Raw genomic sequence first — 21,918 nt, 5'->3', positions numbered from 1 at the left:
TCCTATCTTCCACATTACTGTATTCTCCCATTAATCTTAAGCTTAAAATCTAGTGATCATTCTGGATTCTTCACTATGTCTCTCATACATTAATATCCAAGCTAATGCCAATGCCTGTCAATTTATTTTTGTGGCATCTCTCAAAGATGTTTCCTTCTTTCTTCTGATACTGCTACTATCCTAGTAAAGGTCCTCATCATCTCATGTCTGGATTATTGCAATAGCTTGTTGATGGATCTGCCTGCCTCAAGTCTCTCTTTACTTCAATCCATCCTCCATCCAGCCATCAAAATAATTTCCCCAAAATGCAAGTCTAATCATATTGCATTCCATCCCTGTCCTTACTCAGTAAACTCACCAATGGTTTCCTGTTATCTTCAGGAACAAATACAAAATGTTTTGTTTGGAATTCAAAAATCCTTTATAAAATTTCCACTCTTCTTTGCACCTTATTTCCCAATATATTCTCTTTGAACCAATAACACTGGCTTCCTGGCTGTTCCAGGATCAAGATACTTCTCTCTGTTTGTTCTTCATGTCTGGAACCTTTCCCTCCTTGTCTTTAACTGCTGATTTTTCTTTAAATTTTAAGATTTAAATTTAATCTTTAAAATTAAATTCTTTAAATCTAATTTAAGATTAATCTTTAAATTAAAATCCCACATCCTACAGGAAGTAACCATCTATTTTTGCCTCCTTTTTTTTATCTCTGTTGCTTATCTTGGTACAAGGTAGACATTTAATAAAATGTTGATTGAGTGACTAATTTATAGATCCACTAATTAAATGACCAGTTATGGGGGATTCTGCTGATATCTTGTAGCTTAGCATTCCTTTTATCCATAGTTTGTTGATTCTCTGGTGCTATCTCTTGAAAACCCCAATCCCAATTACCCATTCCTACTATTTTCTAAAGACCTTCTACTTTGAAGATTATTCAAGTCTTATTGCAAGTTCCACGCTTTAATAATATATGAAATACCAATATTTGTTTTTGTTGTTCAGATATTTCAGTTTTTGTTGTTCAGATATTTCAGTCATATTCAACTCTTCATGATCTCTTTTGAGGTTTTCTTGGCAGAGATCCTGGATTGGATTGCCATCTCCTTCAGATCATTTTACAATTAAGGAAACTGAGGCAAACAGGAGTAAGTGATTTGTCCAAAGTCATTTGTCCAGGAAATGAATACTCCTGATTTCAGGAGTGAATTATACAAGGTGGCCCAAAAGTCTTAATGTGGTTTTAAGTTTTAATAACTTTTGAAATACAAATGCTACAAACTTATAAAGAGCAACTTTTGAAAGATCAATTTCAAATGTTAAAATATTGATTCTTTTTTATTAAAATTTAACATGAGCCCCCTCTTGGGCTCTAAAGCACTCTGGTTGATTTTTGAAATTTGTAAAAACTTTTCTCATCTATAACTCAGTAATTAAGAGAATTGCCTTTGTAACTACACCCAGCAATAAGATTCACTTAAAGACTGAGGTCTTGATGCAGACACACACACACACATTACAATTTTGATATAACCCCATTAAAAAAAAAAAAAAGTCTAATGGAGATAGGTCAGGTGACTGAGGCTGTCAAGAAAGAGGATTTCCTCTAGCAATCTGCCAGTCTGAGAAGGTATCATCCAGAAACTGTGGCATAAACAATGCATGATGACAAAATGCTTCATGTTGTTAAAATTAAAATTAAAAATAAACTGTTACTCTTCAAAATTCACAAAAAAATAGATGTAAAAAATGTACATAGTTAATTTTCAAATGATGTTTCTTTTAAGTTGGTCACATTTCTACTTTGGACACTATTAAAGCTTAAAACTACAGAAGTCCTTCAGGACATCCTGTATAAATGTCAACTATTACTTTCCTAAAAATACCACTACCACTACCAACAGCAACAACAATAATAACAACAATGTTGTTTGCATGATCTTCCTTCTCTTCCCTGCTACACAATATGCTTGAATCCATCTTAATAATTTTCTCATCTTTTTCTCCTGTCTTAGAGAAAGCTTCCCAAGTCTTAACCTCTTCTCACCTTATCGTATCTCTTCCTAGTCTTTCTCTTTTCATTTATCCCTTATTTTCTTTGGGTTTCTTCACTCTCTCCTTTTTAATATCCCTTCTCTTCTTTTATACATGCTTAGGTTTCCCTTATCCTAAGAAAAAAATTTCTTTTAAGTGATTATTATATCAAATTATCAACTTAGTTCTCTTCTGTTAGCTGCCAAAGTTTTATAGAAAAGAAAGGTTCACCTTGGAAAAGAAAAGGGATCCATTTTATTTTTTATTATTTCATTATATGTTATATAATATTACATATATTAGTTATTATATTATTTATATTAGTTTCCATTATTTTCTATTAATTAGTGAATCAATCAACTAATGTTTCTTGACTGAACATAGATACTGTTCTATGTGCCATTCACCCCAAATGTTCACAGATATTATTTACATCTGACCTGCAGCAGAGCATTCTAAGCTTGTATTGATTGGTGTGATCAGCTGCAGTTGGACACACTGTAACTCTACTCTAACACAGTGAGGTCATTTTGGTCTTCTTCCAGAAAGAAGGAAAGCAACCAACCAACAAATTAGAGATATAGATACAAAGAATTAAGCAGCTAGCTTATCTTTTCAAGAAGCTGACATTCATCTGACATATATTGTTACTCAATCAAGATGAATGAAAAAACTGGTCCAAAGTCTTGGTGAATTGATTTGAGATAGATTATTTATCACATCCACATGTGCAGTTAACTTTTTTGATACTATGACAATCTTGGTTTTGTTTGTTTTGTTTTATTTGTTTTTATTTTTATTTTATTTTTGCTTTCATTTTATATTTGCACTGATCTGACATCCACATAGACCTGTTAACCTTTCTGTTACTATGACAATCTTTATTTTGTTTTGTTTATTTTAATTTTGTTTTAATTTTATAGTTGCACTGAGCTCAGACCCTCATAAATTTCAAATAATTTTACATTTTGCACTTATTAAAGCATCCTAGCATCTTAAAATATCTCATAAGTACTAAACAAATCACCTCATCATATTTCTTACAACCTTGGGTCACGGAAAGTGACTTTCAATCCAGTCTCCTCATTTTTCAGATAAGAAAGCAAATATCTTTAAGTGACTTACCCAAAGTTAAATAATGAAAAGTAGTGTTAGAATTTGAATCCAAGTCCCAAGGTTCCAGATATGGTATCTTTACCATTCCTTTGTAATTTCTGCTCATATAGCTGCTCAGAGAAATCCCATCCAGACTTAGAGTGGTATATCTGCTTTTCTATTCGATTTCTCTTCTTCCTATGTCACCACACCCAGTATTTCTTTATGTGTTTAACACCTGTATATGGCATTGCTGGTTCCAGATCTGCTGGTTCAGCATATCTGACCATACACAGCCTCAGGGCATTCCTATAAAGAAGGCCACTGCTGCCTGAGTAATTTATTATCCCCACCACTCAAAGGATCAGATTTCTTATCCAAATACTGAGAGCTGGAGCATCACAACACCACCCCCCACCCCCAATTTTTCCTACTTCCCCCTCCCCCTACACCCATACTAATTCTCTGGGAGTCTCCTTAAAGTGAACAACTACTTCTCTAGAAGGCAATGGACTCTCTGGATGCAAATAATACACAAAATGGGAACATTATAGGTAAACAGTCTCATATGACCAAGATCCCTCTATTAGGAGAGAAAATTTATTCTAACATACTCTTGGATGTTGGAATCTTTGTTACCAGAGATAGCTTTAATACTAGTTCCATTTCTATAGCAATTTAAACCTTAAAAAGGAAAAAGAGGGGGCACATCAGTATTTCATATCTCTTCTGGTTTTAGTTCTACTATTTAAAAATTATATTTTAATCTGAATATTAACATATAACATTTCTTTTAAAACTTTGAAGGAAATATAGCAATTTATGTTTAATTTTAAAATCACATTTACCCACAGATGGAATACACAGTTGATGATAGAGGGTCTTTACCTCTAAACTGGCCTGGTTGCTAACTGAAGTAGTAGGAAATGACCAGGGCCAGATGGACCAGCCTTTGGATCTTTCAAGGGCCAGCATGTCTGGGCCTCAGCCAGGATGTCAAGACCAATCAACACTTACCCAGCAGGCCCTCTAGAAATCACCTTTGCCATGGAAACCACTTAGCCAGAAAGAGGCACAGACCTGCTCTTCAAATGAGATGGGTTGCAGCCCTTGAGCCCACTCAGACCTAAATCAGGCTGCTCCTGCCACTTTCTGTACCTATGGCTAAATTTGAGGAAGAGACCAGGACAAGGAAGAGGAAAGAGAAGAAGAGAGAAAAAGAAGAGAAGGAAGAAAAAGAAGGTGAAAAGGGACACAGAGAGGAATAGGAATAGAAAAAAAAAAAAAAAGGAAAAAGAGAGAAGAGGGATAGAAAAGGTAGGGGGGGAGGACATGAGGGGGAAACATCAATGGCTCCCTGCTTGCTCATTACATCTCCCCTGATTTATCTGGTGGACAACAATGAATCCATAAGCCCTATGAAAAAAGGAGATAGAGCTTCTGTTTCTCGCATCTTTCTAATCTTGTATAGGATCATGCCCCTGTGAATTAATTTATGAAAAAGAAAAGGTCTCATGATTTTATTGTTATTGCAAAATATTGATGCATACTAGGACGCTCAGAAACCTAAAATCTTAAAGAATGTCCCAGAGAACTGAGAAGCAATGTAGAGTAACACAACCAGTATATGTCAAAAGCAAGCTTTATCCTCTGATCTTCCTTACTCCAGGGAAAGCCTTCTAATCAACTATACTACTTGTTTATGAAAATGAGGTGGAGGAAAGACAAGCCAACATCCACTTCATTCAAACTGAATTGAACACCTTAAGAATTTGTTAATAAAGGTACCACTGTTCAAAGTCATACAAACCAGAATCATACAGTTATTTTCCATTCTCTTTACTATTTCCCTTTTCCTTCTCTCCTGAGACCAAAGTCAAGACATCACAGTTGGCTCAGCTGCACTAGTCATGGACGACCTTTTTGCCTGGACTCCATGGCCATTCACCAGTTCTACGTCAAAAATGTCCTCCTCTCAGCCACCTGAATCTTGAAACTTCTATTACCTGGCACAAATCTTCCAGAAACACTGAGCCACTCTGACTTAAAAATTTCAACGCCTCTTCTGAAGCTACAGTTTCTCCAGAAGCTCCACATTTCTTCCAAATGGTTCTCCCTACTTCCAATGCCATTGTTCACAGTTTGTATTCTCCCATCATGTCTTCCAGGAATTCTTTTGTCCTGTTGTATGTCCATATTCAACATAAAAAGGACCATAAGTATTAATACACATTCGTAACACAATTGTCTTTCTTTTTTAAAAAATTTACTTTTTATTCTGATATTTTATCTTAAATATAAAAAAATCATACCAATTTTCAAAAGAAAATCATGCAGTACAATTAAAAATGTTTTCAGCCTTTTATTTCCTTAGTTTGCTTCTTTATACTAGGTGGTTGTTATCAACAGAACAGACTTTTCTTGAAAAGTTCCACATTATTAGGCCAATCCTGGTCTTGGTCTATATAAGATGGCCCCAAGAATACTGCCAAGTTCTTAAGTGTTAACAAGTATGGCACTTACAAGTATGGCAGCTGGGAAACTGCAATTGTCACACAATTGTCTTTCAATAAATATTTGTTGCATGGGAAGTTTACAGAATATAGAAAAACTTTCAGTTCCATTTGGATTACCCTGACTTCAGCCCAACAGGGACTACTTTCAATTCATATATGATTTGGTCAAAAGGGAGACTACATTAGCATGGCACTGGTTCAAATAGTCGAACAATAACTTGCCTAGAAGTAGAAAATCTGAAAAGTTTACAAAAAATCAAAGTCTTATCACTAAAATGTCTTTTTTAAAAGCTTCCTAGGAACCTTGCAGACTTTCTTTTGCTTATGGCTTCTAGCATGGAAAATGATGGTGCCCAAGAACTGAGAGGCTTTCCAAATCCTTCTTGATCTAGCAGCAAGACTAGATGCTAAATGTCACAGGAGAAAAGCCAGTTATTTCCAAGTTCCAAATTACTTCTATTTCCCCAGTGCCCACACCTTTTTTTTTATATTCTTTTGCTCCCTTGTTCCACAGAACACTGCCAGTAGACATTGGCTTGTTTATCTGAATTTAAGTCAAACTCTACCTTTCCATCCAATCCCCTTTTTCTTCTTCAGAGCTTCATATTACAGATCTTACTCTCATTATTCTCCTCCCAAATCACCAAAGCCCCAGTAATTGGAATGAGGATATTAAACCTAGTATTTACAAGGAGAAAACCCATTTAGGGACACTTCCTAGACCAGGCAGCAATGCTCTGTTATTAACTAAGCAGTGGAAAAGTTAGGCATTGCTGGTGCCTGCAACAACAGGAGGTTTTAAATTACTTGGTGGTAACAGCATAATCTCTAGCATCCCATTTTAAATGAGAATCTGATGAGCACTCTCAGTTTCAGGCTTGAGTCTTTCCAGGGAGGTAGAAGCATCACTGATGAGTTAGTTGGTTTCCAAGCTCAGGGGAAGGGGGGAAGAGGAAAACATTGGGTGGGGTAGGAGAGAAAGGAAAAACCAGGGGGCAGTGACTTAACTCCTTTCAGTAAATAGCAAAGATAATTTACAGAAATGAGCAGTATTACTGTGAAGAACTTTTTAAAGCAGGGAATAATTACAAAAGAATTCAAATGAGAATTAAAAACTTGACTTCTGTAAGGGCTGTTTTTCTTCTTAGGCCTGGGATTGGGGGGAGGGGGAGGGGAAGGGAGGGAGAGAGAGAGAGAGAATAATTGAAAACACATCCACATAGTCACATGGCTTAGCTTCAGTAATTTTATTCAGGTCATTGGAACCAACTATTGTTTCCTAATTGAACAAAATGTCAGCAGCGCCAGAGAAACACAGCCCAATGTGAGTCCACTCTCTGGAGAATGGGGCGTTAACCCTGCAGACCTGGCAAGCCCTTATGAGACTGGCGTCTCTGTACTGCCTTTTACTTCACTCTGGGCTCCCTGGGCCATTTGCTTCATCCATGTCTATGCTAAAGTTTTCCTAGAATTGCTCTATCTATGAAGGGAGAATAAACTGAACTAATCAAAGACAGAACTTCCTGGACTGACTCAACAAGGACCTGAGGAGATCAGTCACATGACTGGCAACCAAGAAACTAGAAACCAATTAAATTTCCTTCTCAAGCAGGAAAATGAAAAGGACCTCCACCACCAAGGAAAAGATAATACAAGAAAACATGGGCTAGCCCCAGATCCTCTCAGATCTTTTCCACTTACAGGACTTTCAGCATGGGCATGCTCCTGACAGGTGATGACAATGGCTGGGCTATGTACTCTGTTAAACAGTAAGACAAATATAAAGATAACTGAGTATCAAAGAAATCAAGAGCTCATCCATTTCCCAAGTAATTTAGTAAACTATCCCATAACAGTCACTGATAGCTGCTAAATCAACAAGGAGATTCATTAAATACTTAAGCAAACATTGGAGTGCTAGACTTGGAGGCAAGAGAAATGGGGTTCAAATCCTACCTCCAATGTCTATTGACTATATAATTATGGAGAAAGTACTTTAGTCACCTAATCCTCAGCTTCCTCATCTGTAAAATGGGGATTTTGAATGACTGACCTCATATGGTGGTTGTGAGACAAATGTTCTAAAAATTCTCAATGGACCAAAGAAATATGATTCACCCTCCTCATTATTATTGTTGTTTTTGGAAAGTTAATATTGTTTCCAAATAGGAAAATATGCAACATTAGATTTTCCCAATTACTAGATTTTTCTGCCCTTACTCCCTTGAGACTGAGTGCTAGAAGAACTCACACCATTTTGTGATTGGGTCCATTATAAATTCACGTTACTTAAGTCCAACCTGATCCTCACTACAATACAGCAAAAACTTTTTTGTCCTTTGTTAAATCTTTCTCCCAGTATTCTCAACATCTGTGCCAAGTTTTGTCCTTTAATCCAGACTCCCATGCCTCCCCAATACCTTTGTCTTTGCATAGGTATCCTTACTCCTTACTTTTCTGAGAAAATTGAGGCCATTCTTCATCAGCTCCCTTTATCTCCTCTAACAACCCTCTTCATCTTCACCCATCCATTCCATTTCTCCTTTATTTTGCCTCTGAGGAAGAGGGCCTTTTCCTTGGCAAGGCCAGCCTTTCTTCCTGTTCCTTCACACAATCTTAGCTCAATTCTTTTCTATTTTTTTCTAAATATCTCCCTCTTTTTCAAATAATCTCTCATTCTAACCTCACCTTCTCTTATCCCCTCTCTCCTTTCTCAATTCTTCCTTACTCATTATCTTCCCTGCTGCTTACAAATTCTTAATGTCTGCTTCATCCTTAAAAAAAACAAAACTTAATCTTATCATGCCTTCCTTCACTCTGTCATCCAACATATTTCTTCCCTTTATTGCAAAATTCCTAGAATCATCTATACTCTCTGTAATCAGTCACTTCTTAGTCCCTGGCTCTCAGAATTCTCTTTGACTCTTGATGGTGTTTATTACACACTCCTCCTCCTAGACATTTTCCTTCCTTGATTTCAGTGACATTGCTCCTTTCAGCCTGACTGAAGGTCGAAATTAACTCCTAGATTTCAATTCTGGATGACATGACTCCTCAGATGTTTGTGCTGGATTATCCTTTTCCTTCTGCTCTCTTTATACAGATGACCTATAGGTCTCTCTCCCAGACCCCTTTCTTTCTCTTTTACCTCTCTCTTTTAGTGATCTCTTCTGCTTTCATGGATTTGGGTTATGTCCATTCAGATGACCCCCCAAAAATATTGATGCATACACATATAGATCCAGTCCTAATTGCTCTTTTAAATTACTGCCCTATATCTTTAATTGCCTGCTAAGACATCTTCATCTAGATTTCCCACTAGCACAGCTATGGAGAAAGTCCAGAAATCATTTGCTAAGGCAACCACAGGGGATGATGAAGCTGAAAGCTAGGTACAACAAAACAATTCCCACTGTTTGAGTTGTATAACTTGATAATTTTGTATGACATATTAATATCCAAATGGTCTTTGACAGAAAAAAAGGTTCCCCACCCCTGCATTAGCATATCAAACTTAATATGCCCCAAACAAAAATTCTTATTTTCTCCACTAATCCTACCTTTCCTCTAAACTTTGAGTTATTTCTATTGTAGACAACACCATTATCCCAATCACTCAGACTTGAAACTTCTGTGTCATCACTGAACTTTCCTCTCTCGCACTCCTCTTGAATATCCAATAATTTGTAAAAGTCTGATGATTTTACTAACATAGTTTGGTCATTTTTTTCAGTTATGTCCAACTCTTCATGACTGTATTGGGGGTTTTCTTGACAAAAATACTGGAATGATTGTCATTTCTTTTTCCAATTCATTTTTACAGAAGAGGAAACTGAGGCTAACAATGTAAAATGACTTACTCAGGATCATACAACTTGTAAGGTTATATAAGAATTCAGGGAGATGAGTCTTACTAACTTAAAGCTCAGCTCTTTCTGCTGCAGCACCTAGCTGCCTCCAACTATACCACTTTGATCACAATCAATCCCTTCTCTTTACTGAAAGAGCCACCATATTAAATCAAGCCTTCATCACCTCTTACTTGTAATAGTGTTTTTTAATAAATTTCTCCGTTTCCATTTTCTCCCTTTTCTAAGTGTCCTTCACACAACTACCAAAATGATTTTCTTAAGGCACAGTACTAATCATATCAAGTTTTAATTCAAGCATCTTCATTACCTTCCCAGTGCCTTGGTATGAAATAGCCTGGATTCTGAGTCCTTCACAGACTAGTTCCTATCTACATTTCTAGTATTGAGAAATAATTTATTATTCTTTTTCAACCATTCAAAGTTCCAGCCCAACTGGACCTGAAAACTCACCACTCTATGCCCTAACTCTGTGACCTCACACAAATTATGTCCCATGCCCAGAGTGTGTTCATTCATCATATAGTGTTGCTGGGAAATAAAGAAAAGGCCATTTCAAATCAAGGAGACCTCAGTTAAAATCTGGTCTCTAATAGTTATTTAGCTGCATGGTCATGACCAAATGACCTGACCTCATAGAGTCTCAGTCCCTTTATCTATAAAATCCAGGAAACTAATTCAGAAGATAATTTGAAATAATGGAAATAAAATTAGGCTCAGAATTAGGAAGGCTTGGATACAAGTTCTTCTTCATGTGTATACACTAGATTCTAATAGCTTAAATCTACAGTTATCCCCTGGAAATTAGTATGGCAGAAATTAGGCAAGGACCCACACTTAACACCACATACCAAGATAAGATCAAAATGGGTCCATGACCTAGGCATAAAGAACGAGATTATAAATAAATTAGAGGAACATAGGATAGTTTATCTCTCAGACATGTGGAGGAGAAAGAAATTTGTGACCAAAGATGAACTAGAGACCATTACCAATCACAAAATAGAAAATTTTGATTATATCAAATTAAAAAGCCTTTGTACAAACAGAACGAATGCAAACAAGATTAGTAGGGAAGTAACAAACTGGGAAAACATCTTTACAATTAAAGGTTCTGATAAAGGCCTCATTTCCAAAATATATAGAGAACTGACTCAAATTTATAAAAAATCAAGCCATTCTCCAATTGATAAATGGTCAAAGGATATGAACAGACAATTTTCAGATGAAGAAATTGAAACTATTACCACTCACATGAAAGAGTGTTCCAAATCACTATTGATCAGAGAAATGCAAATTAAGACAACTCTGAGATACCACTACACACCTGTCAGATTGGCTAAGATGACAGGAAAAAACAATGATGAATGTTGGAGGGGATGCGGTAAAACGGGGACATTGATGCATTGTTGGTGGAGTTATGAACGAATCCAGCCATTCTGGAGAGCGATCTGGAATTATGCCCAAAAAGTTATCAAACTGTGCATACCCTTTGATCCAGCAGTGTTTCTATTGGGCTTATACCCCAAAGAGATACTAAAAAAGGGAAGGGGACCTGTATGTGCCAAAATGTTTGTAGCAGCCCTGTTTGTAGTGGCCAGAAACTGGAAAATGAATGGATGCCCATCAATTGGAGAATGGCTGGGTAAATTGTGGTATATGAATGTTATGGAATATTATTGCTCTGTAAGGAATGACCAGCAGGATGAATACAGAGAGGCTTGGAGAGACCTACATGGACTGATGCTAAGTGAGATGAGCAGAACCAGGAGATCATTATACACTTCGACAACGATATTGTATGAGGATGTATTCTGATGGAAGTGGATTTCTCTGACAAAGAGACTTAACTGAATTTCATTGGAGAAATGATGGACAGAAACAGCTACACCCAAAGAAGGAATACTGGGAAATGAATGTGAACTATTTGCATTTTTGATTTTCTTCCCGAGTTATTTTTACCTTCTGAATCCAATTCTCCCTGTGCAACAAGAGAACTGTTCGGTTCTGCAAATATGTATTGTATCTAGGATATACTGCAACATGTTTAGCATATATAGGACTGCTTGCCATCCTGGGGGGGGGGGGAGGAGGGAGGGAGGGGAAAAAATGAAACATAAGTGATTGCAAGGGATAATGTCGTGTAGAAATTATCCTGGCATGGATTCTGTCAATGCGAAGTTATTATTAAATAAAATAAAATTTAAAAAAAAAAAACTACAGTTATCCCTTCTACATCATGATTTTCCCCATCATGTTTTCAATATATCATGGATTGGCATAAGAAATTAAATGGGAATTTGGGAAGAGTTTTGCTAAAACTACAAACAACATACAAAGGCCAGTAGACAATATAGAGCCTTTGACCAAATACTTAATCAAATTTTACAATAAGGTATTGTAAACACTTCATAAAAAGAAAAAATTCAGACTTTTCCCTCTGTTATGAGGGAAGGACCAAAAATTTTATAGGGATTTTCCAGATTGGGGGAGGGAATGCCATCCCCCTAATCCCCTGGTGTGGAAGGGATAACTACATATGCAGGCAAATAGATAGATTTATATGAAATGAATAGATACACACATATATATATTTATATCACACACTATATTATACCATAGTATGGTATAGTATATACCACATCATATAAGACCAGATCTCCCCATACCATGCCATACTATTCTATACTATATTTTACTTTATTAGGTGAGTCTGATTATGTCACATACAAACACACACACTCCCACTCAATAAAATCCAGTGGCTTCCTATTACCTCCAGGAGGAAATACAAACTACTCTGATGAAACACTTTATAATCCATCCCTCTCTTACTTTTCCAGTCTTTTACATCTTACTCCTTGTCACATACTTTTTGATCCTTCTTGCTATCTTGTGAATATCTAGTGGCTCTAGCCCTTCTTTATGGATGTTCCCAATGCCTGGAATGCCCTTCTTCCTTCACTACAACTATAAGCCTTTCTTTAATTCCTAATTAAAATCCCATTTTCTACAGGAAGCCTTCCCCAAACCCTCCTAATTCCAGTATTTTCCTCCTGTTAACTATTTCCTATTTAAACTTCATACAGCCTGCTTTGTTTATATTTGTTGGCATATTGTCTCCCCATTAGCTTATAAGTTCTTTAAGGACAGGGACTATTTTTGGCTTCTTTTTGTATCCCCAGCACTTAGCACAGGACCTGATACATATAAGTGCTTCATAACTGTTTGTTAACTTATACTGAATATACTTATACAAATATATTTTATATGCATATACATACATGTGCATATACATATATTTAGATATATATATACAAATGTATATACACATGTATGTTATATATACACATAATAAATATTTCTATATATCTTTTTATTATTATTATAGCTTTTTATTTACAAGATATATGTATAGGTAATTTTTCAGCATTGACAGTTGCATATCCTTTTGTTCCAACTTTTCCTCCTTCCTCCCACCCCTTCCCCCAAATTGCAGGTTGACCAAGTATTTCTATATATCAATACATTTAATACACATTCATACATATAAACACATATTACATAATACATACATTATAAATTTATGTGTATTAATACACATAAATGTTAACAGAATATCCCCCAAATCTTGGTGCATTTTATGTGTATATACATATATCAATTTATATAGAATAAATACATACACACACATATATATATTCATACACACACATATATACATATATGTTTATGCTAGCTATGTGATATTGGATATATAAATTACTAAATTATTTAATCTTTAAGACTATAAGTAAGTGATTCTCAACTTTTATGTGTCAGGACTCCTTTATATTTTTTTTTTTTTTTTTTTTTTTTTTGCTGAGGCAATTGGAATTAACTGACTTGCCCAAGGTCACACAGCTAGGAATTGTTAAGTGTCTGAGGACAGATTTGAACTCAGTCCTCCTCACTTCAGGGATGGTGCTCTGTTCACTGCACAATCTAGCTGCCCCACTCCTTTATATTCTTAAAAATTATTGAGAATCCCAGAGAGCTTTTGTTTGTATGCATCATATCTATGAATATTTAACCATATATAATGAAAATATCCTATTAGTATCATGAAAATAGATTCCTTCAAGGGATCTTGGGAATACCCAAGGGTCCCCAAAGTATATTTTAAAAACATCTGTATATGTTATAGAAATCAGTGGGGGAAGTTTCTACACAAGGAATGTGATACATTATTGGCCCTGGCCCTGGCTCTGTCCAGGAAAAGAAAGTAATTCTTTCAGAATCTTTGAAAGCATGTAAAGTTAGTGTGGGGGATGGGGAGTGAGAGGATGGGAAGGCTGTCCAGGACTAGATAATAGTCAGATTTTCTGACAAGTTTCCTCACCCAAGTGTCTATAACCATCTATAATGTTATAGCTTTAGCTCACTAAGCAGAATGGAGAGGTATGGAGATGCTATCTTCTTCTCCTGCACAGAAGGATGGCAGTGTGTGTGATAAAACAAAATAATTGATGAGTGCTGATGCTCAGAAAATGCCATCTTTGATCTTGGACTTGATAGCTCATTCTTAACAACTACTTCCTTCCAGCTAGAATGATTAAGTTTAAGTCTTTCTTAAATATTGTTGACTATCTGAGATAAATTATCTCTCATTCTCCTGGATATTTTGACTTTTGGTTTTTTGGACCAATGAGTCTATGCTTATATTGCCATGTTCCTATGTCATCTCTGCAAACCTATAAGTTGATTTTCACCATGGAGAGCAGCCATGTTCCTTGCTCTTCGATTAACTCAGTGACAAAGATGAGACAGGACACAAAAGTACTTTTAAAAATTGAAAATATAGGGGATGAGGCAGGGGTGGGAGAGGGATTGGTTTGTCATATGGAAGGAAATTTGGGGAAGAGGAGAAAGATGGATTGGGAAGCAAAATATTCACAGGAAGTTAAATACAAAATATATACAAATAATGAGATGTGAAAAGCATTAGGATTAAAAAATGGGGAGGCTTATCTTCATAAGTCCAAATTTGGCCTCAGAAATTAGGCCTGTGACTCTGGGCAAGTCATTTAGTTTTGTTTGCCTCAGTTTCCTCATCTGTAAAATAAATTGGAGAAGGAAATGGCAAACCACTACAATATCTCTGCCAAGAAAACTCCAACTTAAGTAAGGAAGAGTCAGACCTGACAACAAAAGCAAAAATGGCTTTATATTTCTCCTTATTGCTCTCTTATGTCCAGTATGAAATTTTGGAGCAATAGCCAGTTCTTCACCTTTTTATGTGTATATGAAGCCCTTTGGCAGTCTTATGATTACCGAAGGACCCCCTTTCAGAATAATATTTTTAAATGCAAAAAAAAAAAAGTACAAAGAATTGCCAAGGAAACCAGTTCTATTGAAATGGATACCAAAATGATGGGTTGCTTTTTTAAGTTTGTTGATGTCATTAAGAATTCTTGCTATTAAAGATTGGAGAATTCAAATCTAGTTCATTTGAGGTGCCACTGAAAAAATCGGTTAACAAGGAAATGTTGAGGGCAGAGCCAAGATGGAGGAAAGTATGCATGACATTGCCTGAGTTCTTCCTGGATTCTCTCAGAAGCAACACTAGATCAAGATTCTAAACAGATTTAGAAGTGATAGAACCACGCACATTCAGAGTATAATAATTTTCCAGCTTAAGATATCTTGGAATGACTTCAGGAAAGGTCTGTCTCAATTGGGCAGAGGTGGAATGAAGTTCATCTCAAGCTTGGTGCTGGGAGGTCCCAGTGTGGGGAAGCCCAGGGTAGGGAGGCCTTCTACAGAGAATCTAGCAGGAGACTCTTAGCCAAAATAGAGCAGCTTTCATTATTCTGTCCTGATTCAGAAGGCTAAATCAGCAGACCAGCTGTGAGACTTCCAACACAACTACAGAAGGCAAATTCTGAGCTCCTGAACCTCAGCATATTAGGTGGGATGTGGCCAAACCACTCAGCTCAGTGGGAAATCCTGTAGTACCAGCCCCAGTGAAATTACTCTGCAGAGAAACCTTGGGAAAATCTCCCCTGTGCCCTAAGAGCAGACCTCAGTCTTTAAAAGTGAGCAAAAAAGCAAAAAGAGATCTGACCATAGAGAATGGAGACAGGGAAGACCAGAACACAAACCCAGAAAAGGAAAGCAAATGCAAAATGCAGGCAGATGAAGCCTCAAAGAGGAATAAGAAATGGTCTCCTGTTCAAAAGGCTTTCTTGAAAGAGTTCAAAAAGGATCTAAAAAGAGAGAAGAAAAATGGGGAAAGGAAATGAGAGCACTGCAAGAGAGTTATGAAAGTTTAGGGTGGGGAAGAAATCAACATTTTGAGGGGGGAAAAGCACAGAAATTGAAGAAAAGAAAAGAAAATTGAAGAAATTTACTTAAAAAGTAAATTTGATGAAATGAAAAAATATATACTGAAGGAATGACTCCTTAAAAAATAGAATTGGTGAAATGGAAAAAAAAATCCACTGAACAAAACAACTCCTGAAAAGTACAATTGGTCAATTGCAAAAAGAGGCAAAAAAGCTAACTGAAGAAAATTATTCACTAAAAATTAGAACTGAACAAAGGAATATTGAATAAATGCTAACAGGATGATTTGAAGAAAAAATAAGAGGACAAATAAATATTGGATCCCCAGGATTATTGAGCTTGAATAAACATTTTAAAGTATATTTAAAATTTATATCCATCCACTTCCTAAAGGGCTTGGGATGGTTTATAAGCTAATACACAGCCAAAAGCACTGTACAGATTTTAGCCTAAAACTTAACAGTCATCCTCTACAAAGATCAGAAAAAAATCAGCACTCAAACTCCAAAATTGAGTAGGCGACAACACAATACAATAAATTTCATTGTTTTTTGGCTGCCAAGGAGAAAGAGAAAATATGCATAGTTACATAGGGGGAGTTTGTGTGTGTGTTTTCTGACAGCGGAAAGCAGACAAAATATTTCCTAGAACTAAATTCAAGCAATAATTTATTACATGGACTCTTGTAGAAAGGACTTTGAGTGACAGAATGAACAGAATCTTCAAGCAAAGATTTTAGAGCCATTCTCACCACCATCATCCCTACAGAAATTCAGAGAATGGCACTAGAAAAATAAGCTATAACATGTCCAATTCAATTAAATTCAACATGCATTTATTAATCACCAACTATTTGATAGGTACTGGGAATACAAAGGAAAAAGGAAATAACCCTGAACTCATGGAGACTACATTCAACTTGCAGTAGGAGGGAAAGAGTTATTGGGAAGCAATGTTTACACAGGAAATGAAATATAAAATATATACAAATAAAGAAAAGTCACTTTTTGATGGGGAATAAGATCTGGGTAAATCAAGAGAGGATGCTTTTAGAAAGCTCAAATTGAGCGTTGAAAGGAGCAGGAGTCCCAAAAGTAGAAGTGAGGAAGGAAAACATTCTAGGAAGAAAAGGATAGCCTGTGCAAAAGTCTAGAGATTGGAGATGAGATATTCCATACCAGGCACCAAATAGGTCAGTTAGCCAATCCCTGGCTCAGAAGAGGACCTATATAAATCCTTATTCCTGTCCCTAGAACAAACCTTTGCAATTCCTATATCCCTTGGCTTTCAGTAAACATTTCCATACAACATGCAAGGAAAGAATCAGATTCAATGTGGAAGGAAATAAATCCTAAAATTAATGATGCATATACACATAAAAATTAAATGAGATTAAAATAAGTAGGAAAATATATCTATTTTCCAAATATTTCTCACATTTCCTTGAAATTTTTTTATAAAGAAACCCCTAAGCAATACCAAAGACTGGAAGGTGGGGAAAGGTAGGAAGAGAAAGAAAATAATGTGCAACTATCCAAGGAAAATAGATAGGAACAAGATTGTGAAAGACCTTACATATCAAAAGAGAAGTTTATGTTTTGACTTAGAGGCAATAGACTCTACTGTTAAGAACAACAGAAATGTTCAGAGATAACCAGAATAGGAAGACGGGAAATTTCTATGATGACAATTTATCAGGCTTAATTTCCAAAGGAACCTTCTGTCCATATTATAAAACACATAGTTTCTACCACAGGCTGATAAGTCAAAGTAGAAAGAAAGGCATGTTAAGACCATCTGCACTCAAACTAAAATCATCATACCTATAATATTCAAAATGGACAATATGTAAAAATCTCACCCAACAGGACATTGTGTGGTAGAATAGGAGTTAGGATTTGTTTAGAATCTGAATGTAGCCCTCTAGGGAAACATGAGTAAATCCTTTCCTCCATTCTGGTCCTCAGTGCCCACATCTAAAGAATGAAGGAGCAACTTGAACTGGATTTTCTCTAAGACTTCTGATTTTAACATTCTATGACTGAAAGTCAGTTCATTTAGCTGACTGAAAGTCTATAATTGAAGATCAGCTACTTGGAGACACGTTTTACAGCCATCTCATCCTATTTTACCCATCAGGTTACAGTCCTACTGAATATCAAAAGTTCTACAAAGGTCATTCTAAAGGGTACTTTTATGGTCAAGACAGTCAATTGAAAACACCTGCTTTTCAATTTTTTTTCAGGCCAAAATTGTCTATTTCATATTTTATGGTGCAGAACTCTGGGCTCTCCAATGAACATTTGTTCAAATGCTTAGGCAGATTCAAAGCTCTTTTGAGGAAAATATTGGCCCTACCCACAGACATCTGGGTGGAAATGGGATGGCGTGTCTGGGCGAGGATACAAATCAAGCTTCCAAACTTTCACAATAGAATGTCAATTCAGCCTCCTGCAGTCTGGTATCTAAAGCACATGGATCTTTCTTCAGTCAACAACACAGAATGTTGGCACTCATCAGAAAATTCATCCATGTATTGACTATATTCCAGAACATGTATCAAGCATTCACTTGAGCCATCTCATATATAAAAGAAACAATGTAAATGACATGCTAACTCTCCATTCTTTTAGATTCTTAAAACTCTATCCTTATAGCTTAACTAGAACATCAAAAAACAACATGGCTTGTTCATATTCTATCAGAGTTTGACAAAAGGGCCTTGACTGAGATATAATTAAATGCCATGATCTCAGCCTTTTGAGAAGCTCAATGTAACATATAAATTGGAGCAATGTTTCTTCATCTTTGTCCCTAAAACTTCTTTGGGGGTTTCCACCAAAAACAAACCCAGAGGAGTTGAAATGAGAGCTTCCTCAATGAGGCTTTCCTTTTTGCTCCTAGATCAGCATGCAAATGAAGCTAGGAGCAAAAACTAAAGAATTTGATGAAAGTTAAGCCTTTAACTCTGCACTGTGTTCTTGCATTTACTATTGTATACCTGGCAACAACAAAATCCCTGGTCTTTCCACATGTGCAAAATCAGGTTGCCAACATTAGATTGCCCTGTATTTTAAGAACCATAAACAAAATTCCAACTTGGATTTAATGCAGTCACTTTTTTTTTTTTGCTCTGAAGGGGTAAAAAGTATCCTTTTTTTAAAAAGGGCCAAGAATTATATAACATATTGATCCTCTTTTTCCCCCTTGAAAGTCAGGAAAATAAAAAAAATTTTAGTGCTTTCCCCCAAATATCTAATCTAAAGTAGATATTAGAAAGAAGTAAGAGAGGACAGTCATCAAAGCTGGAAATTAGACTCAAAAACTCAGGGGAACTAGAAAGCCAGAGAGTTCAGCTGTTTTGGGACTAAGCAAGGAACTTTGGAGAGGAAGCCTATTTCCTCAATGAATAGAAAGATGTCACAGAGCATTAACTTGGTTTCAAAGCAGGAGTATCATAGAACCCATCTCATATGGTCCCATAGAAAAGGGCCTAAGTCAGAAATTGATTGGATATAGAGACATTCTTATTACCTGTGTGACTAGATAAGGTCTCTCTGTCTCTCTGGTACTGGATTAATTCAACTGTCAAATAAAAGTATTGGGCTGTATAATCTCCCAAGTCTCTTTCAGCTCAAAATACCTTGATCCTTTAGAATTAATGAAAGGCAACAAGACATAGTGAATGGAGAACTGACTTTGGAATGGCATATACTGGACAGATGACATAGGACAAATGACTTCACCTCCCAGTGTCTTCAGGAATGCTTTTAAGACTAAAAATTGAAGGGGAAAATACCAGATTATTTTGGTAAAAAGAGTTCTTCACCAGAAGCTCCCTGTACTGATGAAATAAAAGGTGAGATCAAACACATGTACACACACAGACACATATATACAAGTGTGTGTATATAAAATATGTGTATATTACATGTATGTATATTTTTAAAATATGAAAAAAACCTAAATAACATTTTACTCTGAAAACTTTAGAGTTCAATGATATTAACATTTTACCTGAAACTTGTATGAAATCTTACATGTTTTGCAACCTGAAAGATCCTCACAACTGAAATAAGGTTGTTTTCTATTAGTCAGGATAATAGGAGTGTCTTATTACAGATAGAAGATAGAATGCTAGATCTGGAATAATGAAGAGTTGAGTTCAAATCTGCCTTAGGCCCTTATAACTGTGTGACCCAAAGCAAGTCACTTAACCCTATTTGCCTCAGTTTTGCCATCACTAAAATGAGCTAGAGAAGGAAATAGCAAACCATTCTAGTATCTTTGACAAGAAAACCCTAAAAAGAATCATGAAAGGAACATTACAGAGATTAAAATAGAAGAACATACAGAAAGGATCATTATGTGTCCAAAAATGAAAAGCGAAACAGGCTTCACTATGTCCTTGGGTGGTAGCAGCAAACCTCACTGCAAAAACAAGTAAATAGGGGCAGCTGGGTAACAGTGGATATAGCACTGGTCCTGTAGTCAGGAAGACCCAAGTTCAAAGCTTATCTCAGACATTTAATAATTGTGATCCTGCCTCAAAAAAAAAAAAAAAAAGACAAGTAATTTATCCTTGGGTTTACTCATTCAATAGCAATACAAAGTTGAAAAAAAGATATACAGATGAATATCTATAAGAAAAAAGAACAATACCTGGGCAACTCACCTGTGTATTAGTACTTCCAAATATCCCTCAAAATGATGATTTACCTTGTGCCTTTTTCACTCTTCCAATATTCAGAAAAACTCTTTTGTTGTTTTTTTTTCTTTTCTGAATTTTCATACCATCTCAATGGAGCAGTAATCGGGAAGAACAAGAGTTCATTTTTCAAAGCCACAGTAAACCAAGTCACAATAAGGTAGGAATGAAGTCACTTTTCAAAGAAGGAAGACCAATTTCCATTATAATATCCAAGCTGCAATGATTTGAAAGTATAGAGTTCAATTATTCTGGATCTGTCAACCAGGGTTTAGCTCTTGTCACCTGTCAAGGGCAGGTGACTCAGAAGGATAAATAATGTCCAAATTGGCAAAGAATATAGATAAAGAGTTACTCCCCAACCAGTCCATCTGGCTTCTCCATAGGAATATCTACCATATGTATACCCCCACCCCCACATAAGTCCAGAAGGAAGCTTGGATTCACTGGCAAATTTCCATTTTGAATACTGCTTTATCTTCATCTTCACAGAAGATGATACCATTTGTCAAGTTGATCTAGAATTTAAAGGGCACTGTCCTATAATGAAATGAGGAAGGCAGAGAAAAGAAGGTCTCAGAGATGGAGAAGAGTTACTGAATGAGTCATTTTATTCCATTCAAAGTTTTGCTACTGATTTGTAATGTACTTTTCAAGACCCTTTACCTTTCCGAATTTGACTTCCTCTACTTAGAGATCATCAAAGCTAAGATCATTACCATCCAACTTACAAAACATTGAAAATTTATATAAAGACTTGTTTTTTTCAGCCACCAAGACAAGAGTTTCCAACTTACAAAACATTGAAAATTTATATAAAGACTTGTTTTTTTCAGCCACCAAGACAAGAGTTTCCAACTTTTTTGATCCTTGAACCCCTTGCCTTAGTAAACCTTCTTGTACCCCTTGTACATTTTAGATTTTATTGTGCATGTGCATGTAAATAAAGTGGACATTGATGTTTCATAAATTATCATTGCTAGCATTCCTATAGCACATTAAGGTTTGCAATGCAGTTACAAACATTCTCCCACTTGATCTTTGCAACAGTTCTGACTAGTAGGTATTATTATGATCCCCATTTTACAGATGAGCAAACAGATGAAGTGACTTGCTCAAAATCATACAACTTGTCTTTGAATTCTCATCTTTTTGACTCTGGGTCCAGTATTCTAGCTAATTGTCTCCTAGAGAGAAAACTTTATTCACAACAACATAACTACTTTTGGATTATTTGGATTATTTCAAGAGAAAAATAAAGTCCACATGTACCTTGACAAAATTCTTGTATCCCCTGGGGGTATATTTTTCCTCAAATTGAAAACCCCCATGGTAAGAATTACTGTAAAGAGCTGAGATACTCCTACCC

General features: G+C 36.0%; 1 protein-coding gene across 1 annotated transcript in view; it reads right to left on the bottom strand.

Annotated features, from left to right (window-relative positions):
* IL16 (interleukin 16) overlaps positions 1-21,918 on the bottom strand; it is a 169,070-nt gene that overhangs the window by 124,308 nt on the left and 22,844 nt on the right. The gene's annotated exons all lie outside the window — the stretch shown is intronic.

This window comes from Antechinus flavipes, chromosome 2, assembly GCF_016432865.1.
Source record: "Antechinus flavipes isolate AdamAnt ecotype Samford, QLD, Australia chromosome 2, AdamAnt_v2, whole genome shotgun sequence".
Taxonomy (NCBI): Eukaryota; Metazoa; Chordata; class Mammalia; order Dasyuromorphia; family Dasyuridae; genus Antechinus; species Antechinus flavipes.
The sequence above is the reverse complement of the archived record's forward strand: the minus strand, read 5'-3'. Positions and strand labels throughout refer to the sequence as shown.